This window comes from Mauremys reevesii, linkage group 3, assembly GCF_016161935.1.
Source record: "Mauremys reevesii isolate NIE-2019 linkage group 3, ASM1616193v1, whole genome shotgun sequence".
NCBI classification, from domain to species: Eukaryota; Metazoa; Chordata; order Testudines; family Geoemydidae; genus Mauremys; species Mauremys reevesii.
Window position 1 is genome coordinate 179,309,212 of NC_052625.1, and position 23,536 is coordinate 179,332,747.

The window sequence follows — 23,536 nt, forward strand, 5'->3', positions numbered from 1 at the left end:
GGTCCTGTGATGGTGTTGCTGGTGTAGATATGTGGGCAGAGTTGGCATCGAGGTTTGTTGCATGGGTTGGTTCCTGAGCTAGAGTTACTATGGTGCGGTGTGCAGTTGCTGGTGAGAATATGCTTCAGGTTGGCAGGTTGTCTATGGGCGAGGACTGGCCTGCCACCCAAGGCCTGTGAAAGTGTGGGATCATTGTCCAGGATGGGTTGTAGATCCCTGATGATGCGTTGGAGGGGTTTGAGCTGGGGTCTGTATGTGATGGCCAGTGGAGTCCTGTTGGTTTCTTTCTTGGGTTTGTCTTGCAGTAGGAGGCTTCTGGGTACACATCTGGCTCTGTTGATCTGTTTCCTTATTTCCTCGTGTGGGTACTGTAGTCTTGAGAATGCTTGGTGGAGATTTTCTAGGTGTTGGTCTCTGTCTGCGGGGTTAGAGCAGATACGGTTGTACCTCAGTGCTTGGCTGTAGACAATGGATCTTGTGGTGTGCCCGGGATGGAAGCTGGAGGCATGAAGGTAGGCATAGCGGTCGGTAGGTTTTCGGTATAGGGTGGTGTTAATGTGACCACCACTTATTTGCACCGTGGTGTCTAGGAAGTGGACCTCCCGTGTAGATAGGTCCAGGCTGAGGTTGATGGAGGGGTGGAAGCTGTTGAAATCATGGTGGAATTTTTCCAGAGTCTCCTTCCCATGGGTCCAGATGATGAAGATGTCATCAATGTAGCGTAGGTAGAGAAGGGGCGTGAGTGGACGGGAGCTGAGGAAGCGTTGTTCCAGGTCGGCCATAAAAATATTGGCATATTGTGGGGCCATGCGGGTGCCCATAGCGGTGCCACTGATCTGGAGATATATATTGTCATACACAACTATTTCAAATTTTATGACAATATATATCTCCAGATCAGATCAGATCTTCTCATAAGTCATGAAATGCCCCTACTTATACAACCCAAAATGCCATTAGCCTTCTTGGCAACAAGGGCACACTGTTGACTCATATTCAGCTTTTCGTCCACCGTAACACCTAGGTCCTTTTCTGCAGAACTGCTGCCCAGCCATTCGGTCCCTAGTCTGTAACAGTGCATGGGATTCTTCCGTCCTAAGTGCAGGACTCTGCACTTGTCCTTGTTGAACCTCATCATATTTCTTTTGGCCCAATCCTCTAATTTGTCTAGGTCCCTCTGTATCCTATCCCTACCCTCCAGCATATCAACCACTCCTCCCAGTTTAGTGTTATCTGCAAACTTGCTAAGGGTGCAGTCCACACCATCCTCCAGATCGTTAATGAAGATATTGAATAGCAATAGTTGTTAGGCTATGGCTACACTTAAACTTCAAAGCGCTGCCGCGGCAGCGCTGGCGCGCTGCGCGCGCTGAGCGTGTAGCGTGCGCAGCAGCGCGCCAGGAGAAAAAGCGCAGTCCTGTCCTCAGCTCCCTGTGGGGAATAAGTGAATAGCGCTGCTGGCGCGCCCGCTGGCGCTGCAGCTGATTACACGCTTACCAAGGCCAATTTGTTGCGCTGCAGAGGTGTGTTTTCACACTGCTGCAGCGCGCTGCAAAGCTGCAGCAGTGCCCTTAGCAATGTTCTTGTCGCCATGTCGGTCCCAGGATATTAGAGAGACGAGGTGGGTGAGATAATATCTTTTATTGGACCAACTTCTTTTGGTGAAAGAGACAAGTTGGTCCTTTTTCAGTTGTCAAAAATTTCCCTTCCTTCCTGTGTATGTGTCCTATGGAACACTTGCCCATGCTGTAGTGTCGATGTCTAGAAACACTGTAGGTTTACCATAGTGTGCTTTAGAGCTTGTCTATACTGCCCCACATGCAGGTGTGAATTGCAGAGTGCACCAAAATGTTGTGTTTTAACTGCTTTGTGTGGATGCTTGAAGTGTTAATTTGAAGTGGGAGCTGGAAACCCAAATTACATCCATACCCCTGCATGGTTAAGTTTGACTCCCTCCCACATCTATCACTGCTTGTTATGATTTATTGGATAAAGAATCAAGGAGGCAGGAATAAATGAAAACATAACAGTTTATTAACAAGGACCCCCAAAATCAGTAACGGATAAGTAAAATCACTTGGCTGTTAACCAAACCAGCAGGCTTTAAGCCCAGGTCCTAAAACCACAACAATATCAGGGGTGGGTAATATAAATTAAAAGGGTAAACACATCACCATTCTCGTTGACACAGGGCACAGGACATACAGGGCAGAAATCACAGGAACTGAAGGACCAAGGACACCAATGGAACCACAGGAACTCAAGATGCAATGAGGAACGGCGAGACACAGGAACCAGGAACAGGTAAGTCCGTCTTCTGATCTTCTTCTATTCTTGCCATGTCATCTTGGCTGGGATTAATTGTGGACACTGGGCTGCCACTGTGATGGACAGCATCTGTCTCAGGGTGCTGCAGTCTTTTATAGGCTTGGGTTGCTGGGCAGAACGCTCCAAACCACATGACCATTTCCTGCCCAAGCCTGTTCAAGGGTGCCAAAGTTTCCTGCCAATTTAGCTGTTAGTAGGCAGACATTTTACTGAGGGGCTACAAGAAGGGGTACATCATGAAGGACAAACCACAACTTAGCAGTAAACTAAATGGAGACCACAAAGTCACCCTACAGCTGGTGTGAACTAAAAGGTACTTAGTTTGCATTAATGTAGTCCTGTCTGAAGAGCTACCATGCGTCAGTGGCTGGGTGCATCTGTAACAACACATCACAAAAGGGGCTAAAACATGCTTTGTGGTCCAAATCATTTTAGCAGCTGAACTCCACACAAACACTGACATTTATGCTTGCCATACCTCCTGTGAGGCATACAAGTTTTGTTACTTAACAAACAAGACCGGCCATATGGCGAACTGAGAGTCCGGCTACCAGGAGATGGGGGTCAGGTACCAGAATACAGGCAGCAATTGAACAGTGAAGTTGAGGGAAAACCAGGGTTGGAAGTTGAAATCTAGGATCTGTTGCAAACAGGGTCTGGAGCAGAGACAGGCAGACAGTCTGTGTTATTGCTCAGACATCTCCCCTTCATGGCTTCCTGGTTTAAGTACTGGTATCAGACAGTCAGGGGGTTGAAGAGGCCAACACTCAGGCCTGCTGGGTGGTACTTCCTGCTGAGCCCTGTCTCACATAGTCCTCCTGGGGGAGCCTAGCCTAAGCATCCTGTGGCAATGTGGACGTGTCAGTGGCCCAGAACTCCCTGGTTCCAGCCTTGCAGATTCTAACAGGTGCTTTCAAAACACTGCCCTGAATGACCTGGCCCAAGTCACACAGGAGGTGTATGGCAGAACTGAACCAAGATTTCTAGAGAGACAGTTCAGTGCCCTAAGGGAGAGGGGAGGGATAGCTCAGTGGTTTGAGCATTGGCCTGCTAAACCTAGGGTTGTGAGTTCAATCCTTGAGGGGGCCACTTAGGGATCAGGGGCAGAAATTGGTCCTGCTAGTGAAGGCAGGGGGCTGGACTCAATGACCTTTCAAGGTCCCTTCCAGTTCTAGGAGATTGGTATATCTCCAATTATTACCTTATTACCTATTACCTAACTATAAGACCATCTTTCCTTCTGTGATGGGATCCCTGGGGTACACCCTGGAACTGTGGGACCGCTGTGCCCCCTTAACCTTCCATCCTGGGGTGTCTATTACAATGCTATGCTAGTGACAAACAGCAAACCCCTCCAGGTGGTGTGATAACACAGCATGTGGAGACTCACACCCAGCTAAATTGCATGAATGCTCTTTAAGCCACTCATGAATCATACAGAGCGAGGCACCAGCCAATCACCCCAGCCTTGCACTCCAGAAATATACCATTTCACACTGCTCAAGACTCCCTTGGCCAGTGCGAGCTCATTAATTGGTTAGTCACTCCAGCAAAGGGTAGTGGACATGCAACAGCCCTTGTTAACCTGAGCTGAGATTCCCCAAGCACTTCAACTAAAAACACACTGTTTTAGGTAAAATATAAAACAGATTTATTAACTACAGAAAGATAGATTTTAAGTGATAAGTAGCAGACATAGAAATCAAACTTGGTTACATTACAACTAAAAATAGAAATGCAATTTAAATTCTAACTTTAACAGACTAAGGCCATGTCTACACATACAGCACTGCAGTGGCACGGCTGTACCAATACAGTTGTGCTGCTGCAGTGCACGTGGTGAAGACGCTCTATGCCAATGGGAGAGAGCTCTTCTATTTGCATAATAAAAGCACCTCTGCAAGTGGCAGAGGCCATGTCGGTGGGAGAAGCTCTCCTGCCGACATAGCGCTGTGCACATGAGCACTTATGTCGGTGGAACTTATGTCACTCGGGGGGATGGTTTATTCACACCGCAGGAGCAACATAAGTTTTGCTGACATAAGTGGTAGTGTCGACAGCCTGAGCAAGATTTGAATCAAACATCTTTTCTCATCCTAATAGATGTTACAAGTAGCTCACAGTCCTTAATACACAGGTTGTATTCCCTTTCAGCCTGGGACCAATCTCTCCAGTTTAAAACCTTTGTCTTCCAGATGCTCTTCCAGGTGTTGAGATGGGGGAGGAGAGAGGCCAAGTGATGATGTTACTGTCCCTCTTTTATACTTTCTTCCAGCTGCTAGAAAGAGCCTTGCTCTGTCATATGAGTTAGGCTGCCTCCATCATGTATGTGCCCTCTGAAGCGTCTCTGGGATGGCCTTTGAAAGAGTGGATTCCCCCTTACTGGGCTATCAACACATGTCTGGCCAGTGTTAGTTGCTCACTGAAAGGTTGGCTGTGGGCATCTCCCACTAACCACATTTCAGTACCAACCATACAGCACTACTTCATAACTTCACATACAATGATAGCACATACAATCCAACAGGATAGCAATGTTCAACAGGTCAAGACTTTAAGTGATACCTCACAAGGCATACTTTGTACAAAACACCTCATAGTCATGTGACAGTGGTGAGTATAGGGCTTCCGCACTACTATTTTGAGGTATAGAGTGTCTCACACCTTGCCAACCCTTCTTCCTTTTGGGTCTATACACACACACGCACACACACTTTTTATTTTAAGCATAACCGCTAGCCACAAATACAAACTTACATACACAAAACTTATCTGCACTCCACTTACATGTGTAAATGGGGTTTTGCATATATAAATTGTCACTTGCAAGTGATGTGCAAAACTTGGATGCAGAACTACTTGTGCAGTCACACAGTCCACATCATGAAAATCTGGCACCCCCTTGTGAACTCCCATATTAAAAACAGAGGAGGAGTTAAAATAAAAATGTTCTCAGCCACAAAATACAGATATCTTGAAAGAAAATCACATGTTGACTCTGGAAGATATACCTCCCCACACTGTCAGATTTTAGATTTAAAATACTGGCCTTTAAGAAATCAGAGCCTGGAAATCGAGATTCTTTTGCTATTTATGTCGAAGAAATAAATTCAATACAACAGCCTCAGAAGCCAGACCACTACTAAGAAGTTCTAAATAGTTCTGTAGCTACTAAGGCTCAGTGGGGAAAAGTAGGCTCCCTTCACAAGTTGTTGCAATGTGGCTGCCTAAATGGAGCAGAAGCACCATTTCTCTATTACATAGCCTTTGGCAACTTTCAAGTTACCTTTGCAGAAGCTTTAAATGTTATCACTGAAATTGTTACACACCAAGTTGAAATAATGTGTCAGGTATGAAACTTGATATTCCTTCTAGTTATTAAGTTTAGAGGAAATCTTAGTTTGCTGTAGGGATTCCTTTTGTTTCATATCATATCAAATGTCTAATAAAAAGTATCTTGGGAAGCAATGAAGTTTTATAAAACCTGATCTGATTTAACTGACCCATTTATTTGTTAGGCTGTAGGTAGTTTTATGTACATCTCAGGGTCTGTTTATGTCATAGTCACTGTATAGTTTTCTGTTTCTGGAATAAGAGGAAGAGACATGTTCCTTTACTGCTGCCACAACAAATAACTACTGAGGTAAACAGCAATAAAAACTTCAGGAAAAATAGATGGCAGAAAGAAATATGTTACTTTCTCAAACTCATCCAACATTTTTGTTTTATTACTCTAATATGTTTGAATTTGTTATTAAACTTCTGAGGTCCAGGGATATTTGTTTCCTTCCAGAGGTAAAAGCTTTGAAGACACCTTTAGAGATAAATACTGCTTGCTTACTTAGGTACAGGTCCATATTAGGGAGGAAGGATGGTCTTGTGGTTGAAGCACTGTTCAGTTCCAAGCTCTGCCACAGTTTTCCTGTGTAACATTGAGTCAGTCAAGCTCTCTGTGCTTCAGTTCCTATCCAGAAAATCACCTAGAGGTGTGGATCACTTGATGATGACCTGTTCTGTTCATTCCCTCTGGAGCACCTGGCACTGGCCACTGTCAGAAGACAGGATACTGGGCTAGATGGACCTTTGGTCTGACCCAGTAGGGCCATTCTTATGTTCTTATGTATGTAGCCTTTTCAAAAAGGAAAATCCTTCCAAAAATAGACACGTGCCCAAGAGGTCAGGTCATTATCTTCCCATCCTGACTATGTAGCAGTGGCTGGTTTAACATACAAGGAGAGCATAACATTTTATCTGGTTATGTTAGAATACAAGATAAAAGTGGGAATATCAAGTGGCTGGGACAATTAAGAGCTGGAGGACTCCGGGTAACAATGTAGCTATGCCAAATCAAAGAAAAGATGTTTTTGCTTATTTTCTAAACATGATCCCACAAGACTCAATACTTGGAATCTTTCCATTTCTTTCCATGTAAATAATTCACGTAAAGAGAGCAGCTGTAAAACAAAGACAAATTTTATAGTTCACACAGAATAAAGGTGTAAAGGGAGAAAAAGGGTAAAAAGATGTTGGAATAACGTAAATCATCATATACTAAAGCAAGACAAGTCTCATTTGGTCTATAAATGGGGATGGGATATTTAACTGTTGAGACATTTGCTTCACATGCAGAGGGTAAAATAGATCACCAAACATGGATTAAGGAATAAATCTCCCTTCACAGCATATTGGCAAGGATCTTGAGCCTTACTATCCTTCTTCTGGAGCTTTTAGCATGAGTCAGCTATTAGAATCAGGTGGATGAATCCTGCATAATTTCATGCAATTGCAGTGGGCAGTATTGGACTTTGTTTTTAATGTGAACAAACATTTATTTATTTTAAAAGGTACTATAGGCTTCATAGAAAAATGACTGGGAGTGAACTGAAGCAGGAAGTGGTTGAGTCAATTATATATTTTTTTGGTCAAGCAACAGTTCTATACTGTAGTAGAGGAAAAAAAGCCTAAATTAGACGTCAGTGCCATGATTAATGGTCAAGCAAGTAATTGGTGGTACTGGAGTGAAGGTCAGTGATGGGAAGCTGACTGAAATAAGTGAGTTTTAAGGAGTGATTTGAAGCAGACGACTATCGCTTATGTAAGCAGGGTCTGAATTAATGCTCCCTTGACAGCTAGCTGGGTGGGGGAGAGGCTTTAGGTGTGTTTATGTAAATACAGTTTGCTCCTGCTCTGCTTAGATATTCAGCAGATAGAACGGTGTCAGAGTGACCAACTTTGGCTGGTGCTGGGTTACGAATCACCTCACTACTGAATGCAGGGAAGTGAACTATGGTAACCAATGTTGTAATTATTGTAGGAATATAGGAAAGCAGGACTGTGCTTAACTTGTCCCAAATGAGGGGGCCACACAGTTGAAAGAACCTCATTAAGCCAGGGGCTCGAATGCCAGAGCCCTGTGAAAATAACAGAGGTGGGGATAGATATCCCAGAAAGAAGGCTGCAAACCCTACCCAAGGGTCCTCCTTAGACTGGTTTAACCTGTTCCATCCCACTGTTCAAAGAATAGAGCTAAATAGGCTTCAGTAGGAGCCTCTTTGTTGTTTTAAATGCTCAATCAGAGCTGAAATCACTTGTGGCAGGACCATGTTTCTGCCCTGCCTGCTAAAAGCTAGAAATCAAAAAATCACTGAGAGCTGGAATCACTTGCGATGGGGCAGTGTTTCTGCCCAGCCTGCAAAGAGCTGAAAATTACTAAAAGACTGATCTGCAGAGGTCACAGCAGAGAGGCAGGTGGCAGCAGAAGGTGACTGAGAGTCGGCTGGCGAATGAGTGGTTGGTGAGATGGAGATGCGCAGCACATGGCCACCAGGGCTGCTGATGGCAGGGCCACCCGGGGGAGGGCAAAGGGGGCAATTTGCCCCGGGCCCCGGGCTCCGCAGGGGCCCCCAAGAGAACAGCGGAGGCTCCCGCCTCCGCCCCGCTCCTGGAGCCTTAGCGCATCAAGCGGCGTGTCTCAGCCGGGGCCCCTGAGCCCCGCCCCGCGCCGCGTGGGGAGGGGGCGGGGCTGGAAGCTTCGGCCTGAGCTCAGCTCCCTCCGCTGGGCCCGGAGTTCCCAGCCCCGCCCCCTCACCACGCGGCTCTGAGCGGGACGGAGTTCAGGCCCCGCCGGAGACACGCTGCGGCTGTTTCGGCGAGGCGCTGAGGCTGCGCATGAGGAGGGAGCCGGGAGCCGGGGGTAAGAGGCTGGGGCCGGGGGGGGTTGGCTAAAGGGCAGGGAGCCCTGGAGACAGTCAGGGCAGAGGTTGGGGGAGGGGGCAGAGAATGGGGGGGGTTGGATTGTGGGTGTTCTGGGGGGGGCTGGATAGGGTCAGGGCCGCCCAGAGGGGGCGGGGCAAGAGGGCGCAGGAGCTTCTTCGCTCCCAGTCTCCGCCGGCGGGGGGTCCTTCTGCTCCGGGGCGGAAGGACCCCCCCACTGGCGAATTACCGCCGAAGCGGGATCCGCCGCCGACGTGCAGCTGGGTCTTCGGCGGTAATTCGGCGGCGGGGGGCCCTTCCGTTCCGGGACCCGCCGCCGAAGTGCCCCGAAGACCCGCGGCGGGGGGGCCCCCTGCCGCCGAATTACCGCTGAAGACCGGGCTGCACGCCAAAGACCCCGGGCCCCCGGAATCCTCTGGGCGGCCCTGGCTGATGGAGAGGCATGGCGTGCGGGCAGCTGGCAGAGAGATGTAACAACTGGCCAGGAGTCCGGCTGGCAGAGAGGGCCAGAGCAGAGCCCCACAGAGAGGGGCGGAGAACGAGGGCTCGAGCAGTGGAGTGAGTAAGGTGCCTCTTTACCCCTTCCCCCCGCCACCTCACAGGGTGGGAGGTGAACTCTGCAGCTACACCTCTGAACTCTGGGTCTGCACTGACCAAGGACAGCAACTGTGAGTGGGATGTAGAGACGGGACGAGCATGCCAAAGGGTCTTTTGGGTTGCTAGACTTAAGAACCTGAAGGGAAAAAGGACACTGCCCAACCTACTTGGGGTGGGTCTTTTGCTCATGGTTTATGTTTATGAACCCTGTTTGTGGCGTTTTGCCAAATTAACACTGAGTTACTTCCCTCCTTTTATTAAAAGTTTGTTTCCTATACTCAGACTCTGTGTTTGCGAGTGGGGAGGTATTGCCATTCAGAGGCACCCAGGGGTGGTGTGTAATTTTGCCCAGGTTACTGGTTGGGTGCTCTAGCCAGCTCTGTGTTGTACCGAGGGAAAGGAACCCTTAGATATTGAACCCAGCCCTGGTTGCTGCTGGCTTCGCCAGGCAGAAGGGTTACATTTGGTACATGGTGGAAAGAAGTCTGTTCTAGGTGTAGGTGTGATGGGCTACAAAAAGCCAGGAGTTTACGTTCAGGAGACGCACACAAAGAACATAGATTACCAAGAATTGGCTACAGGGGTGTGTGGATAAGCAGGACATAGAGCCATAGAATGACAAGTGAGATGGGCATTATCACCTCATGAGCAGTGCTCTGTTGTGCTTGGCACTATAAAAACACATAACAGGACACTTTCCTGCCCTGAAAGTTTCAGTATAAATAGACAAAACAGACAATGACTGGAGGGGAAGCAGGGGACAGAGCAGCAAAGTGGCTGGCCCAAGCTCATGAAGCTGGTCAGTGGCAGAGCTGAGGATAGCATGCAGGTCTTCAGAGTCCCACTCTAAGGCCCTGTTCACCAGATCATGATAGACAATTTGTTCTCATCGCTGAAACTTCCAGTTTTGATTGAGACTTCCTTTGAGTCTGCATAGAGACTCAGATCAAAGACAAGAAATAGAGGCTGGGAGTGGGACTACACCCAAAAAGGCTGCTTGAGATAGTTTTTCTTTTTTGAGCACAGAGTTGACGGCCAGATATTCAAAGGTATTTAGGTACCTTTAGGAAATCAATGGGAGTTAGGCATCTAAACAGATTCATAGATTACAAGGCCAAAAGGGATCATTGTGAGCATCTAGTTTGACCTCCTGTATAATACAACCCATAGAAATGCCAGAAAATAATCCCTAGAGCAGATCTTTTAGAAAAACACCAATCTTGATTTTAAAATTGTCACTGATGGAGAATCCACCATGACCCTTGGTAAATTGTTCCAATGGTTAATTATTCTCCCCGTTAAAAGATGTACGCCTTATTTCCAGGCTGAATTTGTCTATCTTCAATTTCAAGCCACTGGATCATATTACACTGTCCTCTCTAGATTGAAGAGCCCATTACTAAATATTTGTTCCCCATGTAGGTACTTATAGACTGCAGTCAAGTCACCCCTTAACTTTCTCTTTAAATTAAATAGATAGACTTAAGAAGCTCAATCACTGTAAGGCATGTTTTCTAACCCTTTCATCATTCTTGTGGCTCTTTGAACTCTCTCCAATTAATCAACATCCTTCTTGAATTGTGGGCACCAGAACTGGACACGCAATTCCAGCAGTGGTCGCACCAGTGCCAAATATAGAGGCAAAAAAACCTCTCTACTCTTACTCAAGATTCCCGTTTCAGTATCCAAGGCTTACATTAGCTCTTTTGGCCACAGCATCACACTTGGAGCTCATTTTCAGCTGATTACCTACAAGGAGCTCCAAATCTTTTTCAGTCACTTCTTTCCAGGATACGGCCCCCCATCTGGTAAGTATGACCTACTTTCTTTGTGTGTAGATGTATACATTTGCATTTAGTCATATTAAAAGCATATTGTTTGCTTACACCCAGTTTACTAAGTAATCCAGATCACTCTTGATCAGTGACCTGTCCTCTTCATTATTTACCGCTTTCCAGATTTTTGTGTCATCTGCAAACTTTATCAGTGATGATTTTATATTTTCTTCCAGGTCATTGATAAAAATGTTCAATGGCTTGGAGCCAAGAAGTGATCCTGGAGGGACCCTTCTGGAAATAGACCCACTCAATTATGATTCCCCATTTACAATTCCTTTTCAGGATCTGGGTCCATGTACCGTGAGTGCAAAGTGTGGATGTTCCTTTTAATGGTGAGTTAAAATAGTTTTCTCTATATGGAACTCACGGTGTATGCTTTAATAAGTACTGAGTTGTATATAACCATAAAGATGTCTTATTAACATCAATAGGAATTATTTAAAAACAGGTTGTGAATGCAGATTTAATGATGTTGTTACAATTACTGTACCAGACAAAATGGCTCATTTTAGAGGGAAAGTAGCTACAAATACAGCCTGTCTCATAAAAGAGCCTTAATTAAGTTGAGAAGTAAAGTATAATAGTATATTTAATGTAGGCGTGCTGTATCAAAGATCCCCAAGACTGACATGGATGGGTTTCCACGTCAACATAATTGTTGATTTTAGCACTTAGCTGATTTTATGATCCTGGTTTTATTTTGCTAGCTCCAGCGAACCATGGAGAATTCTCAGCTATTTTTTTGATAAGATGGTTTTCATTCGGAATGAATGGCTTAATAGAGCATGCTCTTTTCTAATGATGGGTGGGAGGTCCTAAGTTAATAGAAATGACCTAGTTTCTACCACAGTTCTTCTAACTATGCTTAAATGCTGGGCACCTTTATTCATACCAGACTGCACTCACTCAGCAAAGCTACTTACTTAAACGGGATGACACATGGTTATTGACTGTTTCTAGCCTAGCAGGTGTAAAACACTTCAGTCTTCTCCCCAAAGTTGAATGTAAACTGTTCTTGTCTTGGTCTTGTCTGGTTAGCTAATGGACTAGGAATTACTTGATCCCTCTCTGCTGCTGTGATTGACAGTGACTTTTATACAGTCCCCATGAGCTGGAAGTATGGTCTGGCAAACTCTGGAACTGCTGTGTTAGATGGTAGCTTCCCTCTCTCTAGAGCCTCTCGACATCTTTCCCCAGTAGACGTACTCCTTGCCTTTGGCTTCCTTTCCCATGTGAATCCTCTGGCAACTTCTCTTGATGGCTTCTGCCTCCACTCCCTTCCCCACTGAAACTCCTGACAACTTCTTGGAATGGCCCCTCTTCATCGTCTCCCCACCCCCCACTGTATCCCCCTTAACAGCATCATTCCATAACTCCCCTCCTTGCTAGAACCCTCTTGTCATCTTTTCCAGAAGCTCCATTGTGCACTAGAACACACCTGGCAATGACTCTGCTTCTGATTCCAAGCTTTTCTCCTCAGTGGGATGTCTCTCTGGTATTTGTAAAGCATCAAGCACCTTGGTATCCGGGTGCTGCTAACTATTCCCTCTCCCTTGCAAAGAGATAGCTTTGGAGTAGTGTTGAAATTCATGAATAGGATCTTTGAGGAAGCTTGCACTGCTTCTTCCCAGGTTGTACGCATTCTGTAGAAAAATAATGGAGTCTCCTCTGCTGTCAATACCGCACTTTTCACAAGTGCTGAATTCACAATATGAAATCTAATAATAAAATGACAAAGGGTATCCTACCAGAGGGTGGATAGTTCTATGTGAGATTACATGGGTCTTGAGGACAGGAATTTGTACTACTTTTTTTATTGTTTAATAATGCAAACAAACACTTTGGCTTTCAGAGCAGAGCAGTGCTCTAATGGATTAACTTGCAATCCAATTAGTAGTCATGTATGCTAATTTAAACACATGTTTCAGAGCATATTGATTACATTTTCCAATTTACTTGTGAGCGGTTTCATTTATCCAGTTTAGAAAATAGATGATTTTATTTTTGTTGCTGAATTGGTGGCTGTTGTGAGGAACAATGGAGTTTCCCTGAATATTAACTAAGCTCTGAAGAGTTGCTTCAAGGAAAGCAGGAACTTCCATCCACAGGGCTCTGTACAGTTGAGCTTTCTTAAAGGATCCACTTGTTAATTCTAGCTAACATGAGAGATTCTGCAGGTATCAGTAATGTACATGATGGCGATGTAAACACTTTAGGATCAGAGACTGGTGGTAGTCTCTCTTGGTAACATGATCTAGTTTTATGTTTTTTATCGCTTTGGACCTATCGTATGCTGTGTGATTTAATCAGTATATCTGATCCACCAAGTATAGGTCTCTTTTTTTAATGGGCACAAAACTCAGTTCTATCCAGAAGGCAGCTAATCCTGCCAGGTAAATGATGCAATCACGCAGATTTAAGAGGTCAGGGTGTTGTCTTTTGATGCCTAATATGGCCTTTCGAGTAAAAGAACTGACTGGGCTCTCCAATGCAGTTTCTGTTGGATTTGATATTAATTTTTAACTTCAGGTCCTAAAGAATTGCAGAGTTCTCTTCTGGCGGTGAGTGAACTGATTAGAGGCTGAAATCTTGAGCTCTTCCAGTTCAGCTGCAGTTTGATTGTTTCATGCAGGTGTAACTCCACTGAAGGATGGCCTTATGGTTAAGGCATTGGGATGGAATTTGAGAGACCTGGATTATACTCTCAGGTCATGCCACAGATTTCCTACAAATCCCTTAAACTCTCAGAGCTTTGAATCCTCATTTGTGAAATGTAGATAAAAATGCCTCCTTTCTCCCTCCATTTGTTTGTCTTGTCTATTGAGTTAGTTCTTTGAAGGCAAGGACTTTCCCTATGTATGTGTAGCACTTAGTACAATGGGCCCCCAATCTTGGCTGGCACGTCTAAGAGCTACCACAACACTACTAATACACCTCTACCCCGATATAACGTGACCCAATATAACACGAATTCAGATATAATGCGGTAAAGCAGCGCTCCGGGGGGCGGGGCTGCGCACTCCAGCGGATCAAAGCAAGTTCAGTATAACGCGGTTTCACCTATAACGCGGTAAGATTTTTTTGGCTCCAGAGGACAGGGTTATATCAGGGTAGAGGTGTAATTATTTGTAATTGTAGAGAGGCTAAGGACTGGTTAGGGAGTGGAGAATCAACTTCCATATTTGTTCATTTGACTTAAGTGGGACTGTACAAACAGCAGGCTATTCCTCAGCGTGAGTAATGGAGGCAGAATCTGGCTCAGAGCACACACATTTTGTGTTTTGTAAAAGGCACTGGTATCTCCAGGAGGAGAGGTGCTATGTGAATGTTATCTGCAAGTGTTCAATACTTTACTGACTTAAAATAATTACTGTTCTTGTCAGTGTTGTTACTGGAATGAAGCACATTTTTGGATTCAAATGAGGCTTTGAGAGCATCGCTCATAGGGATGATTCCACATTTGTTGGCAACCTATTAAATATGCTGTCAGCGGGAATCCACTCAAACTGATTCTGCAGTACAAAGAACAGTCAGGTCTGCTAGCCTGTCTTATACCATGCTGAGACAAGTTTGAAGATGGGGAACTGACTGTCCATTTGCAACAACAGCTAGTAGCTGGGATTGTCGTGACTTCTTGAAAAACTTTCAAAGATGGGAACATTCCCACTGGCAACATATCAACTCTCACTATTCCTGTACCAGCAGCTGGTAGCAACTTTAATGGCCTCTCATCCAAACAGAATCCTGATTCAAAACTTTGTTTTTCTTATAACCTTTGGTGTTGGTTGTTTTTACTCCTTCAGAGCAGCGGTCAGTTCCTTAGCAATTACTTAAAGTGCATCCACTGCCATCAGCAGTACATCCAGGAGGGTTTTCAGAGGGGAACATCCCTGTTCAGTTTGTCAGTTTCCTGCCTTTAAGATCATTTTTCTAAAATGAAAGCTAATTGGGTTGCCTAACTCCAGGGTCTGGTTTGCAGCAATTCAACGAGTTGATTGTTTTAGTTTTGCGCGGAGGCTTGTGATCATGAGGCTATTTGTGTGAACTGCTGACTTGATTGCCTTCAGAATGGCATCACGAGCATCTGGCTGCTCCCAAAGGCTCCCATCAAAGCTGCCTGTCATTTTCCTTCCACTACCTCATGCCTTAGGTGCTGTTTGCTCACGAGTCCTCCTGCTCTTCTTCTGCTGCCTGCTCTGAGTTGGATTGCTCAAAACACTTCACCTAGGCTCCAAGCGCTCGCAGCTTGTAAAAGGTCTCTACGTTCCATAGCTCCTATTTTATTTATAAATCTGAGCACTCCACATGCATCCTCCTCCTGCTTTGTCCTCTGAGTTCTGTGAACCACACGCTCACTTGTATCTCATCACTGCCTTACTGGTCCCCTTCAGTTTCTGTTGGTGCCTTCACAATCACATAGTGGTAGTTCTTTGGAGGTAGCAGTTTTAACTAATTGTTATTTTATAGCACTCACAAGCGTGCTGAGCATGTCAGGGCAGGTACCTGGGTTTTAGGTATTTTCTGTGAAGAGTTTACAATCTTAATGATGGATTAGACAGCAAATGATGATAAAATGTACCGGGGAAGGGGAGAAGGGAAGGAGGACATGAGTATGACATAGATATGATGATGCAATCACTCTGGGTGTACATACAGCTTGAGGGCTCAACAGTGTCTTGTATGTTAATGAAAACACTTTCTTTTGCATCAACTACAAAAAAAAGTGAGCTGAAATAGGTGAGGGTGGAGGGTTGACAAAGATTTTGGAAAGTCTCCTTACATCAGGGCAAAATGGAAGGAGGCATGGAGATGTTTCTGAAATACTCTGAAAGAGATATCGAAACTGACGTCACTGAAGCGGATGGGACAAAAGGAGATCAGGTCAAAAGTATAGGCAGGACCTTAATGAAGAAGAGACGTGAAAGATGACAGCAAGTTTGAATGTGATGTACAGCACAATGGGGAGCCAGTGAAATGACTTAAAGGCCTGGTGGATGTGTTTAAAGTAAGACTAAAGACAAGCAGAGGACCAGTGGCTAAGTCTGCTTGATTGATACATAACGGGTTTTTGAAGTCTTAGGTCATGACAATGCAGGAGGTGTAGAAAAGCATCTTCTTCATCACATCATCCACAAAATCACTAACAGTTGGGCTGTTCCAAGTGGTGGATAGCGTGGGTAATATGAGTTGCCTCCACTCGGTTTGGGTGAAGATTTTCTTGCTTCACAGAATTTTCATGCTGTTCTACAGACCAGATTGCTCAGATTCACACTCCAATATCTGTCTCCATAGCAGCAAAACAATATCTCATGGGGACAAATGTTATACCTTTTTTGCTTGGACTTTAGCCAGTGTTGTTCCATGGAGGCTATGGAGGCATTGGGGGAGCTTTGGATCATGACTTCTGAGGTAAACCCAAGCATCCTGGATATGTGAAAGCCAGTGGGAAAACACTGGGTCTGCTCTTGATATTCTCAATATCTCCCTTAAGGAAGGCAAGATGTCAGGTCACTGCAAGGAGGCACTGATGAGGCTGCTGCTCTAAAAGCCAACATTTGATCTGTACAATTTTGCCGAGTAGTATGAAATCTCCAGTTTTGGGAAGAGTGTATTCATTGAGAAGGTTTTGGCCTGGCAATCCTGGGGGTATGTGCAGTCCTCAGATTTTCTGTACTACAATTCATCTGGTTTGGGATCTGAGTCAGAAACTGAACTAATCATGTTGGTCAGTGACTTCCTCCAAGTAGTGGATGAAGATTGTGTGCCTGATTCTTTTCAATCTGTCAACCTACTTTCAGTACTCTTGGTCATGACCATACATACTGTTGACACACCACCTGTCCCCAGCAAAACCGATGATGTCATTTGTGAGGGGCTCCATTCTTTTCTTTATGACATGTCCCAGTACTGGGCAATTGCTTATCTGTTCCCAGCAGTCTCTGATGTGGGGTACCACAGTGTTCTAAGGTGTTATCCTCCCATTCAGTGTGTACATACTGTGCAGGTGACATATGACCCAGCTGGCGTGGTGGAACTAATGACATGGTGTCTCTATTGAATTGTGGCAGTTGCTGACTGAAGCTTAATCCAGAACAGACTAAGATACAGTTAGTGTGTGGGGAAGAATAGTAGGGATTATATCAGCCTTCCTATCTGAGGCAGTATTTTGCAGGTTTTAAATGTAGGGGGAATTTTAGATCCCCTATCACCTCTGGATATCCAGGGTATCTTTTAACCAATGTAGACTCACTGGAATTATCCTTCAGGGCATATTGCAAAGCTCATCTGTTTTCTGAGGCTTTTGGGAAGGGGTAGTTGGAGGGTAGTTTGTTTTTACTGCATTATTGGTGACTTATGCTTTTGGGTTGGAATGAAGCCATTCATTTTTTATATGGTTTCCCCCCTAAGATTGTATGAGCTCGAAAAAAGTGCAAAAGCACATAGAGCCACTGTGCTAGGAGCTGTCTAGAACTAATACTTTTTAGAGAGCACATGCTTGTAATTCTGTGTGGCCTAGTGGCTAGAGCACAAAAGTGGGACTTAAGAGAGCTGGGGTCTATTCTTGATCTGCTGCTGGCTTGCTGGGTGACCTTGAGCAAGTCACCTAACCTCTGTGTGCCTTGGTTTTACCATCTGTAAAATGGGGGTAATGCTACTAACCTCCTTTGTAAAGCAGTTTGATATTTATGGGTGAAAAGTACTATGTGACAGCTAGGGCTTACAATTATATTAAAGCAGTATTTTTAACCCAGAAAAATCAATAAATGTAGAGAGAAGACATTCTTCCTCTCTGCAACTCCTCATCACGCTAGGTATTTTCTCTCACCTACTCACCCCCCTCAGCTTGTGCCTTTCTCCTTCACACCTCTCTTTGGTCTATCCCATTTGCATTCATGCTGCTACTCTTTCATACCCAGCAATGCTGGACATGCTTTTGCACTTAGCGGTTGATGTGCATTGGCGGGACGGTTTTTGTTACCCTTGTCCATGGGGTACAGCTGCTGTGGACAGAAAGCTTCACTCTCCAGGGATGCCAGTCTGGTATCTGATCCAAGTGTTCAGTAGAAATACTTGGGGGAAAAAAATAAAAGAATCTCATCAGACTTCCAGGAACACTTGCATCTCTACAGCTAAGAATTCTTATGTACTAGCTTTTGCTGATTTAATATTTAGAAATAGCATTCACTCTTTGTAAAGATGCAAATTAATAATAATTCTTGCTGGACTGGATCCCCGGGGACGAATTCTGTTCTGGTCTTTACCTGTGTGTGACTGAGTAGAAGTCAATGTGGATGGCTAGGAAGGTCAAAAGGAAAAATTTAGTCTCCTGACTTTTACACACCAGGGTACCAGAACTGGGGGGAAGGGACAATAGACCATGGCCCTCCCACTTTTGAAAGCAGATGGGCCCGTCCTGTCTACTTTTTGCCACAGGCCCGGCCCAGCCCCCCACCCCTCCTTGTCCCCCTGAGGCCTCGCCCCCCGGCCAGGCTGGAAGCTGGAACCTGGCCCGGGTAAGAGTGGCCTGGGGAGCCACAGACCTTCCACCTGCCTGGGGTAGGGAGGCCCAAGAGCAGCCCTCAACCTGTTTCCCCACCCCCTAGCCCCTCTTCCCAGGGCAAGCGGAGGGTCTGCTGCTACCCACAGCTGCCCAGACAGCTCTTACCATGGCCTGGCTGCAGCTCTTTGCCCCCGAGGCCCTGCCCCCAGGCCAGACCAAAAGCTGGAGCCAGGTCGGGGTAAGAGCTGTGGGGAGCCACAGATCCTCCACCTGCCCTGGGCAGGAGGCTCGGGGGGCAGGGCCGGGGACTGCTCTCGGGCCCTCCACCCCAGCCAGGGGCCCAGGCTCCCTGGTCTGGCTCCAGCTTCCAGTTTGGTCAGGGGGTGGGGGAAGAGGAGGGACAGGTGTGGGGCCATGGAGGAGACGGGGCCTTGTGGCCACCCACTTTTAGTAAGAATCTGTCACCCTGTTACACACCTTGTACATTTCAGCAACATAGGAAATTTAAATAACTTGTGCATATAGACTTGCAGCCAAATCTCAGAGTTCCCATTCTAAATACACATGCTGACATTCCTTTCCATTAATTTGAGATGCAATGAAATCCTTCACAAGATTGATGCAGCCACTTATCATTTACCTGAGTTTTGTATGACCAAAAACTGTTTTAGATACTCGCAATGATAAATTGAGTGGGGAAGGTGGGTAGGGAACTGGTTAAAGGGCAGACTACAGTGGGTCATGCTGAAAGGTGAACTGTCAGGATGGAGGGAGATTCCTAGTGGAGTTCTTCAGGGACCATAGGCACCAACTTCCTCTGTTCCCAGGGCTGCTCAATCCTTGTTCTGCCCCAGGCCCCACCCCCACTCCACCCTTTCCCCAAGCCACTACCCCTGTCCCTGCCTCTTCCTGCCCTCTCTCCTCCCCCTTCCCCCCAGCGCCTCCTGCATGCCACTGAACAGCTGATCGCAGCAGGTGGGAGACACGGAGAGGGAGGGGGAGGCACTGATCAGCGGGGCTGCCGGTGGGTGCTGAGCACCCACTATTTTTTCCCCATGGGTGCTTCAGCCCCAGAGCTTTGGTGCCCATGCTTGGGATGAATCTTATTTAACCTTGGCACAAAAAGTGGGAGTGTGCTAATAAATTTTTCAGATGATACAAACAGGTATTGCCAATATGAAGGAGGACCAAAATATCGTACAAGAAGATTTGGATGACTTTGAAAAACTGAGTAATAGAAATGGGATACAATTTAATAATACAGTAGTAGGGACTAACAAGAAGAATTTTTGCCATTACCTGAGAATTTATCAATTGGAAGTGACAGAGGAGGAGAAAGACTTGGGCGTAATGGTTGATCACAGGATGACTCTGAGCTGCCAATGTGAAAAAGGCGAATGCAATCCTAGGATGCATCAGGTGAGGTGTTTCCAGTAGAGATAGGGAAGTGTTATTACCATTATACAAGGCACTGGTGAGACCTCATCTGGAATACTATGAGAGAACAGAATTGCACATGTTTAAGAAAGATGAATTCATACTGGAACAGGTGCAGAGGAAGGCGACTAGGATGATCAGTGGAATGGAGAATCTATTTCACAAGGGAAGACTAAAAGACCTTGGCTTGTTTAGTCTAACTAAATGAAAGCTGAGGGGAGATATGATTGCTCTTTATAAGCACACCAGGGAGGGAGAGGAGTTATTTAAGTTAAAGGCCAATGTTAGACAAGAACAAATGGATATAAACTGGCCATCGACAAGTTTAGGCTTGAAATTAGACAGAGGTTTCTAACTATCAGAATAAAGTTCTGGAACAGCCTTCCAAGCTGTGGGGACAAAAAAATGAACTTGTTTCAAGACTAAGCTTGATAAGTTTATGGAGGAGGTGATCTGATGAGGTTGCCTATAGTGGCATATGGCCCATCTGCAACTGTTATTAGCAGATATCTCCAGTGGCTGGAGCTGGAACACTAGATGGGGAAGGGTCTGAGTTACTATAGAGAATTCTTTCCCAAGTGTCTGGCTGCTGGGTCTCACCCACATGCTCAGCATCTAACTAATTGCCATATTTGGGGTTGGGAAGGAATTCCCCCCTCCCCCCAGATCAGATTGGCAGAGACCCTGGAGATTTCTCTAACTTGAAGGCTTTAAATGAAGACTTGAGGACTTCAGTAACTCAGCCAGGGGTTATAGGTCTATTATAGGAGTAGGTGGGTGAGGTTGTGGCCTGAGATGTACAGGAGGTCAGACTAAATGATCATGACAGTCCCTTCTGTCCTTAAAGTCAATGAATCGTTGAATATTTGGATTGGTTCTTGATATCAAAATGCTAGTAATCCAAATGTCTAAACATAGTATCCAGGAAATAAATGGATTAAACAGGAATGAATGGAAATCCCACTTCTACATTAACAGTATCTCCTATTCATTTTTTTGATGCTGCCAGAATGATGCTCTATGCTGGATTATCATCCCTAGAAACCAGTGTGGTGATTGCATGGAGAAAAATCCATTAAGAAATGTACCTGTCAAGTTAATATGACAAAAGGTGTCTGTTAGGATTACAACTCGTATCTTAAACATGCACTCATGTCTGAATAGTGCTGTATTCCTCTACGGAAATGCTGTGACTCATGAAGATTGCAAATAAATCATAGGAGAAAGTGGAGAGTTTTGATATGAATCTTTTGGGGATTTGGAAATTATACTGAATCCCAACAAATCCCATTCATCCTTCACACTCCTTGGAGTGCAAAATTGAATGACTCACAGATATGCTTAAATGACAAGCTGTATATCACCCACAGTCTTTCAACCAATGCATGGCTAGGAAAAAAGACATTTTTAATTATTTTGTTCCCCTCAAAAAGTCATCTTTGAAAATCCCTTTAATAAGCTCAGAGAGTAAAGCAGATTCACTGAGGCATGAAATGGCTCATGTCTTAGTGAAAAAATGGTGATTGTAGAGCATGTGTATTTCTTAACTGTCTTTTAGTACTATTCAGCATGTGTTTGTCTCCATGTACATGGATTTTGACTGTAAAGTTTATGGGCCTATGCGGCCTCAGCTAGTGTAAGTCAGCATTGTGCCACTAAAAAAAGGGGATGCTGATGTACTCGAGAGGATCTGGCTCTGCTTCACAGCTTACCACATTTCTAGTTCAAACAAGTCAGTACGATTTCCATATAATGTATGGGCACAAATTGTACAGATGAAAATAAAATGGAGCTGAGTGCTGAGTGACTGCAATGTTTGTTGACGTCAGTGGACTCTTCAAGTGCTCAGCACCTCTCAGGAGCCAACCCACAGAGTAGCATATATATATTGCGAAGGACTCAGAGGTGCCCAACCTACAGCTGTACACAGCCCACCAGAGCATTTGAGAAGGCCCACAGCCTGCTTCAACACAATATACTAACGTCCAATTCATTCGTGTTTTGTTTTCATGTTTACATCATTTTAATGTACACAACCTATCTAAATGCATATAAAATATAAATCAATACAGATGACTTTAAATCCTATTAAAATATGTAGAATTTGTCTGGCCCGCACAAGGTAGTGCTTAGCTATCCAACCCAACCCAGCTGGGCTGGGGGATACCTGGGGATTTCCATAAAGAGCTGGGTGAGCTCAGTTGGAAAGGAAAGAGCCAGAGGAAAGGAGGTGGGAAGTGCCTGCTCCCTTTGGGAAGCTGACTGAAAGAAGGCTGGGAAGGGGAGAAAAGCAGACATGCTACCCCCAGGGTGAGCGGTATCCTGATTAGAGGCAGGATCACTGATGAGCAGCAGTCTGCCTAGGGTGACCAGACAGCAAATGTGAAAAATCGGGACGGGGTTGGGAGTAAAAGGAGCCTATATAAGAAATAGACCCCAAAATCGTGACTGTCCCTATAAAATCAGGACATTTGGTCACCCTACTTGACCCCCTAAGCGAGTGCAGGTTTGTGCAGCGTGGTTGTTGGAGCACAGGAGTCTGGGATTGTAAAGTGGAGGTCTTTTCCTGCAGCCATATTGTAAGATCTTAGGCCTTTTTTCCTGCAGCCATCTTAGGGGAGCAGCAGCCATGTGCCAAGAAGCAAAAAAGTCACATCCTCACATTCCATCTAAATTACGTTAAAACAATGTAACATTGGGCTATTAAGAAGGCAATCCTGTCCTAATAGCACCCACCATGACCAGATAAATAAACAGATCTTAAAATGGTTAAAGAAAACTTTGTTTGACAGCATCTTGTCTGGCAAGTTGTGGTCATGAAATCCCTACTTTATTGATTTATCTTTATGGTCCCCACTTCTCTATTATTTATCTGTATGGTCTCTGTCTCGTTCTTTGATTGTTTCTGTCTGTTGCATAACTAATTTTGCTAGATGTAAATCAACTATGGTGGGTGGGGTATGATAGGTTAAAGAATTGTTTTACAATATGTTAGGATTGTTTAGTAATATTTTAGGAAAAGGATTGGTTAAAGTACAGCTAAGCAAGACTCTAGTTTCACTATATAAACTAAAGTCCAAAAGGAAGTTCTTTGGAACCAACTCCAGGGCACAGCTCCAAAATCAGAGCTGCCAGCCCTCAACACCCTGCCAGTCATAACCGTGCAGCAGCTGGGGTCCCCAGATGAACTGATCCTGACTGGCCATTAGTAAAAGTTCATTTGCCTTATTGGCAGGGCCGGTGCAAGGATATTTTGCGCCCTAGGCGAAACTTCCACCTTGCACCTCCCTCTCCCCCGAAACATCGGTTCATTGAGGGGCAAATCCCAACAAGCCTTTATAGACCCCAGGGGCCAGCCTGCCCAGGGGCTGCTCCCCAGACCAGGTTCCCCCCTCCCCACCCCCTGAACTCCCGTGGAGGGTACACAGCCCTCCCCCCCACCCCCCGTGAGCCCTCCTCACTCTACCCCGGCGACCCCTGCCCCGAGTCCACTCACTGGCTTTGCCAGACTTGGGCTGCTGCAGCAGCTTGGCAGGAAGGAGCTGCCTTCTGGGGGCTCCTGCAGCAGATGTATGTGGGCAGAAGCCCCCCAGCTCCCCCTTTACCACGCTCGGGTTCTGCA

At 45.4% G+C, this 23,536-nt stretch overlaps 1 long non-coding RNA gene across 3 annotated transcripts in view; it reads left to right on the forward strand.

Moving 5' to 3' along the window:
• The window catches only part of LOC120401016, a 187,208-nt gene that overhangs the window by 114,638 nt on the left and 49,034 nt on the right, over positions 1-23,536 (forward strand). For all 3 annotated transcript variants that reach the window (XR_005596228.1, XR_005596229.1, XR_005596230.1), the window contains exons 3-4: positions 2,192-2,304; positions 11,150-11,308. This is a non-coding gene — a long non-coding RNA (uncharacterized LOC120401016). The remainder of the gene's footprint in view (positions 1-2,191; positions 2,305-11,149; positions 11,309-23,536) is intronic.